This window comes from Anabas testudineus, chromosome 8 (assembly GCF_900324465.2).
Source record: "Anabas testudineus chromosome 8, fAnaTes1.2, whole genome shotgun sequence".
Classification (NCBI taxonomy): Eukaryota; Metazoa; Chordata; class Actinopteri; order Anabantiformes; family Anabantidae; genus Anabas; species Anabas testudineus.
Genome location: NC_046617.1, coordinates 11,011,631 through 11,028,759, shown reverse-complemented (window position 1 = coordinate 11,028,759; position 17,129 = coordinate 11,011,631).

The following is a 17,129-nucleotide window of genomic DNA, read 5'->3' as shown; positions in this document are numbered from 1 at the left end:
TTTGGGGAAATATGCTCATTTAAATTGTTGTGGCAAGTTAGATGAGTTGATCAACACAATTTATGAAACTATTCACAGCATTATTTTGACAGCATCATTTAATACCTTTAAAAATTAAGACCTTTACACTGTATTCTACAAGGTTTTAGCACAAAAGCTGAAAACCAGACCTGGTCTTGTCTAGAAGTAACAGATTATTCCTACCAGCACTTCTCATTACACACCATACTACACTGTATCCATCCATCCATTATCTTAACCGCTTCTCCTGTTTAGGGTTGCGGGGGTGGAACAGAGGCAGGTACACCATGAACAGGTTGCCAGTCTATCACAGGGCTGGTATATTGAGACAGACAATTTACATCTGTGGGAGTTATCATTTAACAAACCTTTATGTCTCTGGACATGTGTCTGTGGGAGGAAGCTAACATACACAGACAGACAGACAGGGAGATCATGCACAGATAAAGGTTATCGCCCTGTGAATCGACAGTGCTTCCAACAGTGAACCTACACACCTTATTATGATTATTCCATAGAAGAGAAAGACTGTAAGAGCAGTTTAATTTAATGTGTGCTCAACTTGATTCAATCTCCATGAAGTTGCCTGCAAGCTGCAACCAGCCCATGTAAAACGGCCAACGGTCATATACACTTTCGTTTTGTACAGATTAAACAAGTAAGATAAAACATGTTAATTACTGAGGCTTCAAAGTTGTGGTTGGTAAAATTTGCTACCTCTAACCAGATGTAGAATAACTTTCTCCAGCTAAACCGATATTGACTCCAGCAACGTATTTATCATGTACACGCACCACAGTTTTTTAAATTTTCTCATGTCAGCATGGAAAAGAAGAAGCATTTTAAGCAAATTATGCATTATTGTTACTTTTGCACCAGACTTAGTGGCTCATTTACTGTGTGCATTCAGACAGGCTGTGGTCCCCTGACCTGGGCTTGAACTTACCAGAAGGGAGACACTGAGCAACTTGTAAACGATTTAGAGATCAAGATGTGTGCGGCGACTGAAAGTAGGCTACTGTTGGTATCTGGCCTTCAAAGAGAATAATTCTTTCATTGTTCATGTTACTCATTTCCGTAGATCTTTTTCAAAGTTTTCAAAGAACTCATGACCCCAAAAAGCCAATGTGGTCTTAAGACCACATAAATATTCTGCATTTCTACTTTTAGACGCAGGATTACACGAGGGATGTGAATAACAGAAAACTCCAACTTGATGTTTTCTGTCATCTGTAATTCTGGGACTTTCCATCACTTGTTAATTCACATTTGTGTAGAACATAAAGTTAAACCACATATACAGTTGTCAATGTGTAACATACGACAACTGGGTAACCACCACAAGCCCCGGCACAGCATCATATGCACTCATGTAATGAGTCATTAGTGTGATTTGTATGTACACTACTCTAGCCAGACACAACATCTCTGAAGGTAACAAGTTGTTTCGATTTTAAAATGAAAACACACGTACAGTAGAAAGCTGTAAAGATCTGTGAGAGATACTCGCTCCACTTCCTCTTACAAAGAAAATGAAAAAAAAAAAGCCTCACAGACATACAGAAGTCGTTGGAGACCTTCCCTTTTTTTTTCTACAGATGTTCTGGCCAACTCTCTATGTGTATTTATAGTGCTGTGAATGTGCTGCTGGTCATGTTCATCAAACGTGTCTGAGTCAGTCAGAACCGATGTGAGCCGGATGACATGGTTCTCAGAGGACGTCAAAGAAGAAGGAAATGTGCTCATTTTGTGCCTGAGAAACGTTTTCTGTGCAACATGGCCACATGCAGGTGACTGTCCTTGTTCATACATAGGGTGCACACCAAACATTATTTTCCACCAGGTCTAATGTTATGACTGTGTTTTCACTTTAGTTCCATAACAGGAGAACAGCTCACTATAGAAAATCATATTTAGTTGCCAAACCAAACCTGCTATGAGAATTGTTGACAAAATAAAAGCTGATAACTGAAAATTGTTCAAAGAGATAAGGCCATGAACACAACAAATTGACACACACACACACACACACAGTTTTTGTTGCAGTAGAAGTTTGATTTCCTCTCTCAACACCCAACATCACAGCGAGTGCTGCCTGGAGCCAGCCCAGCTTATCTCTATCTGCTCTCCAAGCAGGGGGCTTAAGTGCTGGCTGTGTCACTTGTCCTCACCGTTCACAGGTTAGGAAGAAATCTGTCCACCCTCCATTAACTCCACTGGGACCTGCAGTGTTATCTTACTGTTTATCTTGAGACCACATAGCAGCTTCTTCCTGCACAAAAGAACTTATTTTTATGTTTGATCTGTTTACTGCACAGGGACTTAAATAGTCATAGTAAAAAAATCACTGACAACATCAAGATCATTTCACGTGATCACTTTTAACCAGTAGTGTTGTATTATTCCCATGGACCACTTCTGCACTGATGTAGACTTGTGTGCTGGTTTTAATGTCTGATTATTAGTATTAAGTGTCTGTTGTGTTCATTGTCCTATGATCCACTAAAGGGAGGAGAGTTAAAGTGAGGTGGACCACATGGTTGGGGGTGAGACATGACTTTTGTGGCTTCCTGCAGATTAAGACAGTGCTTACAGAGCCTTGCTGAAAAACCCTTGGCAAAGCACATTAAAGTCCACACATCCATTATTAGTGTATAAGTCAAAGCATGTGGTTTACACAGTACTGTAGTATCTGTCATAAGAGAAGTGAAGCAACTTCTGTCAGCACTGTGGTCTAACAGTCATTTGGTGGTTGGAGAGGTGTCTTTTCATAGGCACACAAACGGTCTTCAGCATTAAGCACAGCCACAGATAGGGTCCCTGTCATTTAATCTTTACTGGAATTGCAAAGGGCACGGCTAAAAATCTGTTGTTTTGACCTGGAACCATATGGCAGCCATCAGGGCTTCCCCTCACACTAGCAAAGAAACCTAATACTGACATTACTTGCTAATTCATTAACCAGAAAGCAAGTTCAAAAGGTTAGTTATAGATTTGTATGAACATGTGTCTTTATGTCCTTGTGTGTGTGTGTGTGTGTGTGTTCTGTCTTTATGTTTTAGTCTAGAAACCAAAACATACAAGTACAAGTAATGTTTTTTTCGGCTTACACTTCTGCTTACTTGGAGCTTCACCCTAAGACTGAAAACAATTCTATTAAATGCTCTTTAATATTCTACCACAACTGTAATAGCTATAGGAAGTTTGCTCTCTTTGACCTGATTGCTGTTGATGCAGGGTTTCAGAGGGCTACGTGCTTGCGGAGGTAGGAGAGAGATTTAGTGCTCAGATGGTGTGCAGCAATCACTCAGCACGACAGAAAAAAGGCAGACCTGTTCTTTTTTGTCCAATCATGCAGAACCATTCAGACAATTGTACAATGAAAAGGGATAGAAGGGGTCAATGGAACAGTTTGGTGAAGGAGTCGAAGAAGGAAATAGAGAATGGATGAATGTGTGTAAACACTGAAAGGAAGTGAAGTGAAGTTGGTCAGCAGAGGGTAAAATAAGCGTTCAGCAACCAGGTCAAGCATGAACCTTTTGGAATCTAGTGTGGAAACTTGGGTGTTGCACAGCTGAGAGAGGGAGGCCAAACTCAGTGAGCTTGTCTTTGTGTAATTTTGCTTGAGGCACAATGCTCAGTATTTGTTTGTAAAAGTGTGTTTACAAAAGAATGCTTGTGCTAACACATGTTTTAAAAGGTGCACATTTCTCTCCTTAAGCAGAACTTGTTTCCTAAAGGGAAGCTGGCACTTGGCTGCCGGTGTCCACATTAGGGGGTCATCAGATAAGGAGGATCAGGGTCAGGCCATTACTCTAATCCAGCTGTTCGTACCAGCCTGTCTTATGACCAGTACTCCTCTCTGTGCCCTCGGTGACCATTCACAGAAGTTAAGTGGTAAAATGTATAATAAAAAAAAAAAAAAGAACAAAGACTGTGAGGAGAGATTGTAGGAAGGCAGCAAGGGTCTAAATCTCACACTCTCCTGATACAGCCTGAAGCACGTCTGTCTTTAAAGCTAATCACACACCCACTGAGCATGACCCAGACCCAGCCTGGATGTAGCACAGACAATCACATGGAAATGCTTTTTTTTTTTAAATTTTAGTTACCAGTATGACTTTTCACAGAAGGTCATGAAAATAAATGTGTAATGTGAAAATTTCCAATAGTCATCATTTCAGAATAAATCATTACAATAATGGTCATTGCTAAGATACAAACAAGGTCATTAACATTATGACAAAATTATGACAAAATGTTTCTTTCTTTGTTTTGTCTCGTTCTCAGTGCTTGTTTGTCTTTGAGTCATTTCAACTAACCTTTGAACTCGAGAGAAACCCTCCCAGGTTTAGCAACTGCACACCATTGCCTCCTCTGTGGTCAAGCTCCACACGCCACCCAGGAAATGGTGCTTTGATCAGCACGCTGCACACATTCTTCCCATCATCATCTCGCTTCTCTTCCCAGTGTTTATTATTGGCCGCAGCTGGAACAACTCCAGTCGCCCAGACCACCTCCACCAAGGTCGTGCTGACAACGGAGCTGGAACGGCCCACCTCTGTTTGACTTTTATTCAAGTCAGCATATGCAATTGAGCAGCATGAAGAGAAAATCTGAACAGGTCAGATCATGTATATCATTCATCCGTGTAATGATGTCAGTACGTTGCATGTCATGAGAGGTGATTTCTTCCCCTTTCTCTGACATTTATCAAGCGTTTCTCTTGGACAGCAACTGCTGCAGCTGCTCTGTTCCTTTTTCCATGACCTCTGGTCTTTATTTTATTTTAACTCTATGAGTCCGTTTACAAGTGTGAAAGGAAAGAATGACAGAAAGAAAGAGAGTAAGAGAGAGAAAGGAAGGAAGACCTGCAGTCATTGAACCATCCAATGTAAATACAACTTTAGTTCACGGGCCACTTTGATCACACTACAAAACTAAGAATCGTCTACTAGTATTGTAAAAGGGAAGTATTATATTCTCAGAATCCTTTCACATCTCTTCTAGTTTGAAGCCTTGAGCTGTTTTTAGAAATAGGCCGTCACTTGTCTTGACTTGTCAGATTAAAATCCCTGTATACAGTCAAGGTTTGAACTTTGTTAAGAAGCTTTAGGATTTTTGTTTTTTAAGTAGATGAATTGCAAAATTCCCAACAACATTTAGTGTTGTTCATTTTGAAAGTACTTTACACATTGTGAAATAATAAGTCACATTGTTTTATAGTTGACTGTTGTTTCCACTGGTGAGTAACTTCAATGTGCTTTTTAAAGGAAGTAACAAAGAAAAGTTTGTTTCAGAAGTTTCAAACGCATAGTAACTTTCACAGTATTATGGGGCAGGGAAAACGACAATCTAGCTATGAGAGACTGCTGATATTAGTACAGCTGTACTCTAACTGCATGATGACCTCACAGGCCACATCCAATCAAGTCTGGCTTCAAGTCCAAAATTACTTATCACCCACAGACAGTTCTGTAATAACCGTGGCAATTAAAAGAAAGTTAGCAGATACAATAGAGATAGAGCCAAATTACAAGTTAATCCTTTCATACACATGAAAAGCACCACTGTACACCACTCACAGTAAAAACAATACTGAAAAAGATAATTAACAACAGCTCCAGATTCCACAGAATTGCTCAAGAACTGGCAACCCACGCCACACACAATATCCTATTACTAAATAATCACTACGCATGCTAACCATATCCAGCCGTCACTTTTTCCCTGCTGAAGTTCACGATAAGGCACAATGACTTTTGAGCATTGCCCTCTAGATTTATCACCGACTTCATTGGTAACCCTAACGTCAATGGATCTGTCACCCTGGATACACACATCTGTGAGTGAGGTTTTGGCTTGATGATGACTGTTAGCTCATGCTGCTGCTTGCCAGCTGGGCTGGTTCTGCTTGAGTCATGTCATTAGAGTTTAAAGTCTGCATGGTGGAATACAGAGACTGCTGCACCATTATCTAATCAGACTGCAGGGTTCACATCTGCGGTGAAAAACATATAAACAATCACTCCTTGAGGCAGTAGAGGTGGGTGATGGGAAAAAAAGTCAGAGGTGTGCCTGTAAGTGTCCAAGTTCAAGGACTCAACCCTAAAATGAAGACATTTGCCAACTATGCAGCAGCCACAGAGATTCTCCATAAAACCTATGAATATCGCTGCTGGATAACGAAAACAGAAACATGGCTTTAATTAACAGCTCACACGAATTGTTCTATGGCAGTAATCTCGCTAACCAAAAACAGATTGAATTAGACATTGTTCCTCGTGGTAAAACAGCAACAGAACCACAGTTTTTACTAAATTTGAATGGTGTTTCTAATCCAGACCCATGATTGTTCTCTGATGTTGCACACACACACACACACACACACACACACACACACACACACACACACACACACACATATATAAAATGACTGCCAGTTTTTAGAAAACCAATTGAATTCAAGAATGTATATTTTGTAAAGCAAGATTTTGGTAAGGCAAGAGAATTTATAAACCTTTAAAAACACTATGTTTTCATTTATTGCTATTAAATATATAGCCGGGAAAAGGTATCACTTCGAAAATGACCTAATTTTTTCACTGACTATTTAAGAACCTCTGCACTGCATCTAGTGGAAATGAACAGGCGGGCGCCTTCTAACTGTGAAGGACTTTTATTACTGTTTTGATGAATTCCTTCAGTTTCCACTTTCTTCCCCATCTTTGGTTGCCCGATGATTTGCACTCCTGACCTTAACAGGTTCCAATAACAATAGCTAGATTTTAGATCTTCACCTTGGGGAGGGACTACCCTGTAATCTCCGGGGACCTGGACAGGCTTTAAGTCAAGAACCTTGCAAAAGTAAAAGAGCTTTGCAGCTCCCTCCTCAGATGAATCGATTTAACCGCCTCTGTGAAATATTGCTTCTACACTTGCCTTAAACCACTCTTGCCCCCTAACCCCTTCTTGAGCCAACCTCCTGTCCCACACAACAGCCCCCAGATTCCAGGAAAAGTTGCAACAAGGTTTTGGCTTCAATAAATCACATTTCCACTCCCCTGCCACTCCCTGGAGAGCACTGAGGGAGAAACATCATCCCCTTCACTTTGCCTGATCACCTCCAGCTATACCCCCCTACACTCTGACTGCTTCAGTGCAGCAGAGGGTAGCAAATGAGAACTTCCTCACCATGTTACCACAACCAACAGGTCTCTGTTTCCTTTTGAGTCACCCACTCTGTACTGACATCGTTACGACTCTGTCTTTCAGACCACTGTGGCGTCTGTCGCGCTGCTTCAAGCACCCTTCTGGCATGTTTTTTTTTTACCTGTTGGTATTTCAGAATGTGGTCATGATATTGTTTATTCCTCATCGACCACAATCCACAACAGCGGTGGCATTCAAGTGCGACTGCAGTTTCCTAACAGTGTTTTCATACAGATCACAGTGGCAAAAAAAAAAAAAGAAGAAGAAAAAAGCAAAACCCCCTGTAGGGGGATTGTTAGAGAAAGGGCTCATGTTTCCACAATTCTATGCAAATAACTATGAAGGCAGATCTGCGAAATTTATGTTGATAAAATTTTCCATGACACAGCACAGTCTGATGGAAAAAATATGTTACACAAGCACTGTTCTGCAACACTAGATGAAAACCTTTTTATTGATTTGCTGATGTTTATGCCTAAAAGGAGTGTGAGACTGCAGCGCTGTAGCCCAACCCATGTGAGTGATGGACCTGTCGTTGCATGCCCATTAGACACAGGCAAGCTAGGCTGTTTCATACACAAGGTTCGGTTCACATATCAATGACACGATTTCTGGGACAGTAGGTCTAAGGCCTCTGACAGGAACTCACAGCACCGCTCTCATGAATAGCACATAAACAGAGAACATCCGTAAACATTTTAGAAGGCCCTCTTGGACTTTGTTCCAGAAGGGTGGGTGGGAAGGAGGAGTACAGAAACAGGACAGGGACAGGAGGGGCAAAAGAGAAAGCCCTACAGCTGATGTTCCCTGTATGGCGGCCCGGTTGGGAGGAGAAACATCAGGCTGCCTCTGTTCTCCTTTGGGACGTTCTGCCTGTACAAACAAACGGACCCCAGGCCTCTGGTCTAATGGGAACCAGACCTGCCCAAGGACCAAATCTCCTCTTTCTCTTTTCCCTCCTCCCCATCTCTTTCCCTCTCTCTGTATGACGAGTACTGCACCAACACGTACTCCAGCTGAAGGACGCACTTCAATTATCCCAAACAGACCTGAAAATATTCCCCGTTTCCTTCCCAAGTTTTCTCACACAGCAACAGCTCATGACATTCTCAGCTTCCACATCAGCACTGACCTTCTTGACCTTCGAGCAGCCAGATTGCAGTGACCTGCGTTTATCTTCACAGGCACACTTTATCTTAACTTTCACATGCTTTCTCTATCACACCATCTTTCTCCCCTCTGCTTCCTTCTATCTATTAATCACATTTTTGCAGACAAAACTATTCACTCACATCGATACTGACAAACTTTACTTTTCCAATTCATATCTTTTTATGACTTCACTATGACAGTAAGGTGGCTGCACTACAAGTAGATGCATCATTAGCTCTCCTTGCAGTGGCACAATGGTGATCTGCTGGGTGCAGAGTGAGACCAGTTCATCCCTGACTACAATGTCTGAATGTTCTCATTGTGAGGGTCTAGAGTTTATCAGTGAATGTCCTCCCAGTCTCACTGCCGTCTCAATGTGAATGTTCTGCTTCAGTTAAGTATGAATATTGGCACAGAGTCAGGCAGAGGGGAGAAAAGCTCTTAAAACACACTGGGCCTCCACATTGACTGCACGTCCGATGCAGAAGGGTTGATTGTGATGGCCGGGTCACAGTGGGCCTCATAGACACGCAGGGCTGTTTAAATTACAAACTGCATTCTTTACAACAACAAAAAGTGTGAGATTGAGGAAAAATTACATTTTTTTCTTTCACTTTGTTCACTATTCATTTTACTGTAAAATTCTGCACATGAACCTTGCAAGTGCACGTAACACTATTTTCAAAGTCAGAAATGCGCATTGTTTGTGCATGTTAAAACCGGCAATTGAGTCACTGATGCACGGATGTTTTTCAGTGTTGAAGAGTTGCATTGATTTTCACATACGCTGGATATGAATGTTCAGTTCTGTCTCCCTCCCACACATCTGGGCACAAACCCATTCAGTGTTCCCTTAGGCAAAGATCAGTGATGAGCTGAACTGTGTTGCTGCCCAGCACGCAGCCATTTCACATTCAACACCTCTTCAGCACGCACATACACCACACGCCCTCCATTAGATTTTTGCCTTGTGTCACTATGGACTCTGTGTTTGTGTCTTTGTGCTGTGCGCGCCGGGAGTGGCCAAGCCCAGACACAACTCTCTAGAACTGAAATGTTTTTTGCAGAGTAAGCACAAATTGAAACCTGCCAGTAACTAACATGTTGAAACGTACCCCCTTCTTGCTCCCTGAAAGGAGATAGGAGTGGGAGGTGTGTACAAAATGTGAAAGTCATTAGTCTGAAAGGGTGTTTACAGCTTTGAGTGTTAAAGTGATGGAGCATAATGTAAAATACAGATAATCAAGTTGTGTATTTGGTTGTGTGACTTTGTGTGCCTGCGTGTTTGCATGACATAGCTCCAGGATACATTTAATTGGTGCCCCAGTTGATTGACCTGCTGTAAACATGCAGAAGCCACAGGTTTTGATTGATGAAATGGAAATGGATCAATAGTGCAGCTCAAAAAACATCCAGCAGTTTGACAAAGAGGCATTTTAACAAGCTGCCCTTTTTATACATTGTCATATAATAGAGTTGTGTGTCTGTTTTTACAGTCTCCAGCGAACGTAACCACAAAGAATTAACATATCATGTGCTACGTGTGTAGAACCAGGTGGGTGTGTCCGGCCAGGAGTTGAATCAGTGTTAGTTTATATTCCCACTGATGTCATTTGTTGAGGCAACAGAACTTTGGCAGGAGGAGACTGACAAACAGTCGAGGTCATTGACCCACTTCAGGGAAAAAGTCACCATCAGTTTGTGTTTCCGCGATGTTTCAAATTAATGATTATTCCCTGATGGAGGGCTACAGGCAAGGGAACAGAGTGTCTTTGTCTGTTAACATCTTTGTCCACCAATGGTTAAATATACACATCTTTTGTCATCTATTAAAAGCACCTTCCTCCTCTTTCCCTCTTTTCTATTCTGCTCTCTTCCTCCACATTGTTCCACTGCCACGTTGCAACAGTTTGGAGCTGGGGAAGTATAGACACCTGGATCCAGCTCTTTTTCTCAGATTGTTCTGCTTCCAGGGCAGCTCGAGCCAAAATCTACGATCATGTGATGACTAGGATGATGTGGCATAGTCTGATAGTGAGAAGCTAGTGAGCGTGGGGACTCCACACCCCCATGGCCCCTTAAAACCCTCTGCTCTCCTGAATCAAATATGTAGAGAGATGTGTGGGATTACTCTCACAGGAGGAACTTGAACCCTCTGACTTCCTGCCCGCTGATGAGGTCACCGGTCTCAGTGGGAGTGTCTGTGAAATGCCTGCTCAATAACAGCCGAGTGACGGCAGGGCATGGTGGGAGAGGGAGGAGGGACGAAAAAGGAGGAGTGGGACATGAAATGGGGGTCGAAGGAGTGCATGACAGGTTCATGTGGGGGTGGAGGTGGAGGAGGAGGAGAGAAGACTGCTGTCCAGCATCTTCTCTCTTGTGAGCCTGAGGCAGTGGGTGTTTATGCTATGGAGAGGACTCAACTCTCTCTTAAGAAATCGGTCTAATAGGGGTGGGGTCCTGGAAGCTGCATGGAAAAATCGCACACAACTCCCTGCTTTGTATTAATCACGTACAGTATGTGTCAGTTATTAATGGGTGTCCATGGCAGGGAGCTGTTTCTATTAATGTGTGGGTTAATGTCTAACTTGCGGTGTCACATGCTACTCTCTGTCAGCTGGCCTGCTTCTCTCTGGCCTCCTGATTAAAGAGTGAGCTGCCTTTAGTCCCAGTAAAGGAACTTCTGCTCTCTTTAAGCATCAGGAACTAGGCTCTTGTGAGTCTAATGAGAGGGAGCACCTGATGGGCAGCGCGCGAGGCCGCACGCACTGCCGTACAGTAGTAGGGGTAAGAGGAAGGAAGGGAGGGGCAGGATGGTGATCCCACATACAAAGCCATCTTGTTTTAGCCCATGCTCAGATGGAGCTGCTCTGTTGCCAAGGGTCCAGAGCTCTACATCCTGCCTCCCAGTCAAAGGCCTAGTCTTCAAACAAGTTACATGAACAAAGAGCCATGCAGGCTGTGTGCATGAACACCAATGCATGACCCACACAACAGACATAGAAGGACTGCAATGTACTTCAGTATCTTCCTTCATCTCGGCGTTCTCTCCTCCTCATTCATCGCCAAGTATTTATCAAGACGTCACTGTTTCATGCCCTAACTCTCACACAACAGTGCAATTAAGTCACCCTCTGTAAAAAACACACACAGCTTGGTAAAAACATACACACTCACTTCCCCACCATCATCATCATCATCTCCCCATGTTTCACCCTCGAGCAGCAACAGCATAATGCCTTCCAGATGTTGGGATACTGCAGTCTCCAGCCCTACCAGACCTTGGAAGTCAGTGCCACTCCTGAGTAGTGCTAATGGTGCCCATGAGGCCTTTGAGGGGGGATGGGACGGCAGAGATGGGGGTGGAGGGGGTCACAAGACCTTTCAAGCTCCTACTGAGACTACGAAAAGGACCTCAGCATCCTTTTGCTTTCACAGGGTAATCACTCATCTGTTTTCCCTTTGTACCAACCAGCAGGGTTTCAAATGAAAAGTTGCACAAGGAGCATGGGTGTGGTTAAGAAGAGATTCTGGTAACATTTGTAAAAAGGTGAATTTACACAGGACAACAAAGTCCTCTGCAGCTGTTCTCTATCCAGATGGGTAGCGGTGGTAAACAGCATTAGGTTTCATTTGTCTGCATCCTTGGGTTGGGCGTTTGGGTATCTTGTGTCAGCTGCTCCACATCAACTTATTACAATGCTGACACTCTTTTTCTCCTTTCCCTTTCTTGCTCTACTTCTATGAGGCGATTGCGCAACAAATCAATGACTGCTTTCTAGAGCTTTGCTAAGGTTACCGTCTTCCCTGCTTTCCCTCCCTGTTCCCTCTCTTGTGTCGCCGGATCACAGATTTATGTTTCATACAATGTTCCAAGCTGTGCTCTATTAATGTGTAAAAGGCCCATCATTAAAGTCTTATTTGTTTCTCACTGTGGGCACTGACATACCCTGGGACATTGTAGAAAGCAATAGTCCCCTGGGTGGTGTTATTTTAAATCCTAATCTCCTCTTCAAAAAACAGTGCTGGAACTCATCTAGCTGCTGTAGAAGCAGTTATTCGTGTATTATTACTCATTTGCTATGGACTTTTGTTAGGGTTACATGATGAAATGCAGCGACACAGGACTGCTTCCAAACATGGTTTTAGGGTATTTCTGTTTTTTTGGCGATTTGCAGCACAGTGGGGACAGACCATTCAACATGCTCTAGCATGGCTGGGGCAAAGGGACATGAAGCAAAACGAGACATCAACAACATTTTGGCTGGCCATTGGGTCCGCTGAGGCCACAAGTGAGCCCCAGACTCAAGCCCCAAGAAGTGAGAGTGAACTGGAGAAAGCAGGAAAAGCTCCAGGCTGAGGAGCTCTGTGAGAAAGTGTCCATCTGCAGCACATGCTGGAAACTGTCCAAAACAAACAAGTTAAAATTAAACCACAGAAAGACAGCCAATCTCAGTGTTTAAAGTTCTTACAAACAGGGGATTACTGTGTTACCATCTCAAAGGTCTGAGAAATTGACAGTTTTGTGGTTTATCCCACCACAATACAACCAATAATCTCTGTAACAGCTTCACCGCCAGCTGAGACACAGCTGTTAACACATAATGAAGGTAGGAAGCACTGAGGCTTGAAAGGAAATGTTCTGAAATTCTTTCAGGTGCTTAATCACTTGTAAATGTAGCGAGAAAATGACAAAACCTCTTTTACAATCGCTATTGCAAACGCTACATTGATAAATGAAACATTCACCCTGTACTGTATGTCACAAGACACACTTCATTGACACACTTTAAGTTTGACTTAGCAGTTCACTATACTATATTTACACGTTAGTAGTTCATGTGTCAATATTCTCTCTTGATTGTCCTACTTACAAAAACACAGTGTGTGATATACATAAGGGAATCTATATGCACAAGGTCTATAAGACGATAAAAAGCCAAATCATATCTCATAGAATCTTTGAACTGTGGCCTCAGTTTCAAGAAACCCGTATAGAGCTTCAATAAATGACGTATAATCATCCTTTGAATCACATTTCCTGCCAAATCAGTGTTAGATGTCTGACTTGCAGTGTTTTCATTATGTGTCAGTGTCGTGACAAAGAGGGGGCCGGGGAGCAAAATCTGTGTTCTCTCTTACCCATCTCAAATAATGTTTACTTCAAATTAAATGTGACTAAGTTAGAGACCACATATCACTTCCAGTTTACTATAATCTTGCTAATTGGGATTTCTCAGGAGTTTTGTTATGGCCTTAGAGTGAGTGTATGTGGTCTCTGAGGTTTCCTAAATTCATGTAATATCCAACCGAGCAGCCCCCTCCACCACCTTTACCCAGAGCCCTGTTGGCCTCACAAACCTCCTCATAGTCACAACAGCTCAAATTTGTATTGCGGTTATAAAACGTGCTGGAGTCATGGTGTTTGATTTGATGCTATGCTGCTATCTAGTGGTGAACACAAATACTCAGGTGCCCTTTTGAGCGTTGAGTTCCTAATTTTAATACTCTCTTACTGTAAAAGAAAGAAAGGTGCTGTAACATGAAATGGTTATGTGCATTATTTTGCTATGTTAAACCTGACGCGTCTTTCAGAGTGAAGAGAAAAGTGGTGGACTCACTCTGTGGAATTCAACATATGGGGGGAGCCAGAGATCAGTGACTAGCCAATGTTGCAGCCATGAAGTCCTACCCTGACAGATGTCAAGACGAGTGGCCAAAAGACAAAATATTCACATTCTCTTTCTCCCAGGGGATGCATTTAGCATCACGAGAGAATGTCTCTGATAGGTTTGGAGGATTTAATTCAAAGGTTCTCCTCTGAACAATTGAAGCCAGATGATGTAGGAGGGTCTTTGCTGTTCAACTGGCAGGATATTGACAGTTAATGACTCCCAACATGCATAACATCATCTCTCACAACCTCTTACCTCAGCATGTGTCCCTCCTACATCCTGAAAGCAAATTAAACTGAGGCTATTGAAAGCCCATATCATCACTTATTGGTAAACATATATATATATATATACTCCTAATGTTTTAGTAATATTTCAAAAACATATGAAAGAAATGAATGCTCTGTTTCTGTTTTTGTCTGCACCCCAACCTGCAGCCCCTAAATTTTCCCATATGACTGTGATGTCATCTTTATGTTATACAGCTCTGATCCCCTCCCGGGGTCAACAGGATCAAATAGGATAGTTAGGGTAGTTAGACACTTCCTCAGCTCGAGGACCAGAAACCTACTGTCAGAAATCATCTGTCCTGCCGGAGAAGCTTTTTATCTGCTACTCTGAAATTGGTGTAATACATCAAGAGAGGATAAATAGTAAGAAGACAATCTGACACAAAAAATGTCTACATTTGAAGTCAGGGGGATGTTTTGCAGATCCTCTGGCTCATCCTCCCCTGCCAACTGGGAGTTTCTGTTTGAATGTGTTTTTTGTCAGCTGACAAAAGCTGGAGACTGGAAGGGGCAGTTTGCTCTTGGAGAGCACTTCTTCTATGACTCAGCTGGACAGGAGTGAGCCTGCCTTAATGAAACAATATAACAAAGCAATGTAATCACTGTGGAAAGAGGCCTTCAGTCTCTGCTGAGGCTTTCAATAGCCATCAGGGCTAAAACTCCTTCATTTCCAACTGAAGAGAGTAGTTGCATGTAAAAGGAGACTGGAGAAAGGAACAAACAGGGAGTATAAAAGTGAAAAGGAATTACTGCACTGCATAGGCCTATCACTTCTGTTTACTGTTTTTTCCTTTAGATTTCTTTTTATGTCTCAGTCTTGTTGATGTCTTGATGTTGAAATTATTTGTATTTATGTAGGTGAGGTACATTGGCTACAGAGGAGCTGTAACAAGGCATCTCCACATGGCTGTGCCAGATTTAGCCCAGAAACTGAAAGAATAGGGAATAGGGATTTTAATAAGGATGAGGATCTGTTGCACAGTTTCCAGTAAGCCGAACAGGAGGTCATCTGATAAGAAGGAAAAAGAGAAATTCCATCTTCCATTCTGTGGCAATCTCTGGCATGGTTCCACCTTTCACATAAAAATGTTAACACTCTTCCTGTTGTTTGTTAAATTTGCAATTGTGTTGCAGTATATTAGATATTTCCTGTTACTTATCCATCAAATATTTACTCTAGCAACACAGTGGTTTAGTGGATAGCAATGTCACCTCACAGCTAGAAGGACTGTGGGTTCAATCGATCGTGGCAGTTGTTCTCCTGCAGTTCAAAGACATGTAGTTAGGTAAATTGGTGACTAGCCCAAAGGCTGAAATCCTTCAGGATATGGTCAGGATCTTACACCACCAGCAGCTAATTTATTTATTTATTTAATGAAACACCCAGTGATGGGAAGTGACTTTGCATACATGTTTGCAAAGTTATTAAAGCATGTAAATGAACTTTTGTGTATTTATTAAAAGTAGCAACTGGACTTTTGGAAGTTTCTGAAGATCTTTCTCCTCTTAGTTAAAAGGTTTCATCAGTTCTGACTGACCGGAGTAGTCGGTAACATCTTCATGGTCACCTGTGGGTTGTTGTCTCACCTGGCTATCGTGTGTCTTTGGGACCAAGTGTGAACGACTGTGAAACCACCTGGGTAATGATGAAAGGGCTGCATTGTAAGTGATAGATTATGCCTAAGGCCGTCTCCTCTGTTGGGAGAGAGTCATTCAACATGACATGAACAGCTTCTCTAATGCCTCGTTCGTACCACCTGTCTTTCTGTTCTATGGACATCGCTGAGTGGCTCTCGTCTTTCAGGTGCAGGTGGACTAATAAATCCTGTCCTTAAGAGTTGGCCCTTCTGTGTTGTACTTTGTTTCTGTGAACACTGCTTTGAACTGCTTATACTACATTGCTCTGTTCAGGTTTGGGTGTGGACCAGTATCTGCCTCAAGTAGGCTGCCTGTTAAAAGTGTTAATGCAGAGTTGTGGTCAAATAGCATCTGTTTGTCATTTCAGGCAAATTACACATATCTGCACTGTCCTGTTCTCAAGGAATCTTACTGAGTTCTGTCTTAAAGAAGCTTCTGTCAGAGTTCTGGTTTTAGAGGACCCAATTATAATGCCCAAAACGAAGAGCAAGAGAGTTTATTATAACGAAACTTACAAGAGCAAGGCTAAGGTACAATGTCCGTGATCCAAGGGGGAATCCAGAAGTGAGCAAAAAGGTCCAAATCATGGACAGACAGGAAAGGTCGTGGCTGGAAAGTGGAGCGAAAGCAGAATCAAAGCTGGCGAAATAACAAGGTGATGAAGACAGATGATGCGATCAAAGTGAGTGAGCAGATGACAGATGAGAGTGACGTTAATCGACATCGTAGAAGTGATTAGTGGCAGGAGAGTACAGGTACAATCCATGAGGGATGATGACGTGTGGCTGGAAAAGTGAGGACAGAGCTAGGAAATGAATAGAAAGTCCAAATAAAAGCATGGGCCAGGAAATGAGGAGGATCATGACAGCTTCAGTCATAATAAACAGTATCTAGTCCTTAAGGCATCTTCATATGCATTTAAAAACCATGTTGATCCTGAACTACTGGCATTTATTGAAATGAGGTTCAGCCTCAGTTTGCTCCGCATCTGTAATGACCACAAAACAATGGGAGTTTTGACTCGTATAAAGACCTCATTTTTATGAGCTCAAATACAAATAGTTAATAATTATTAATAATAATATTTTAATGTAGCTTCGCCCAAACTGGAGCTATGTCAAAATTTTGGATGAATTGGAAC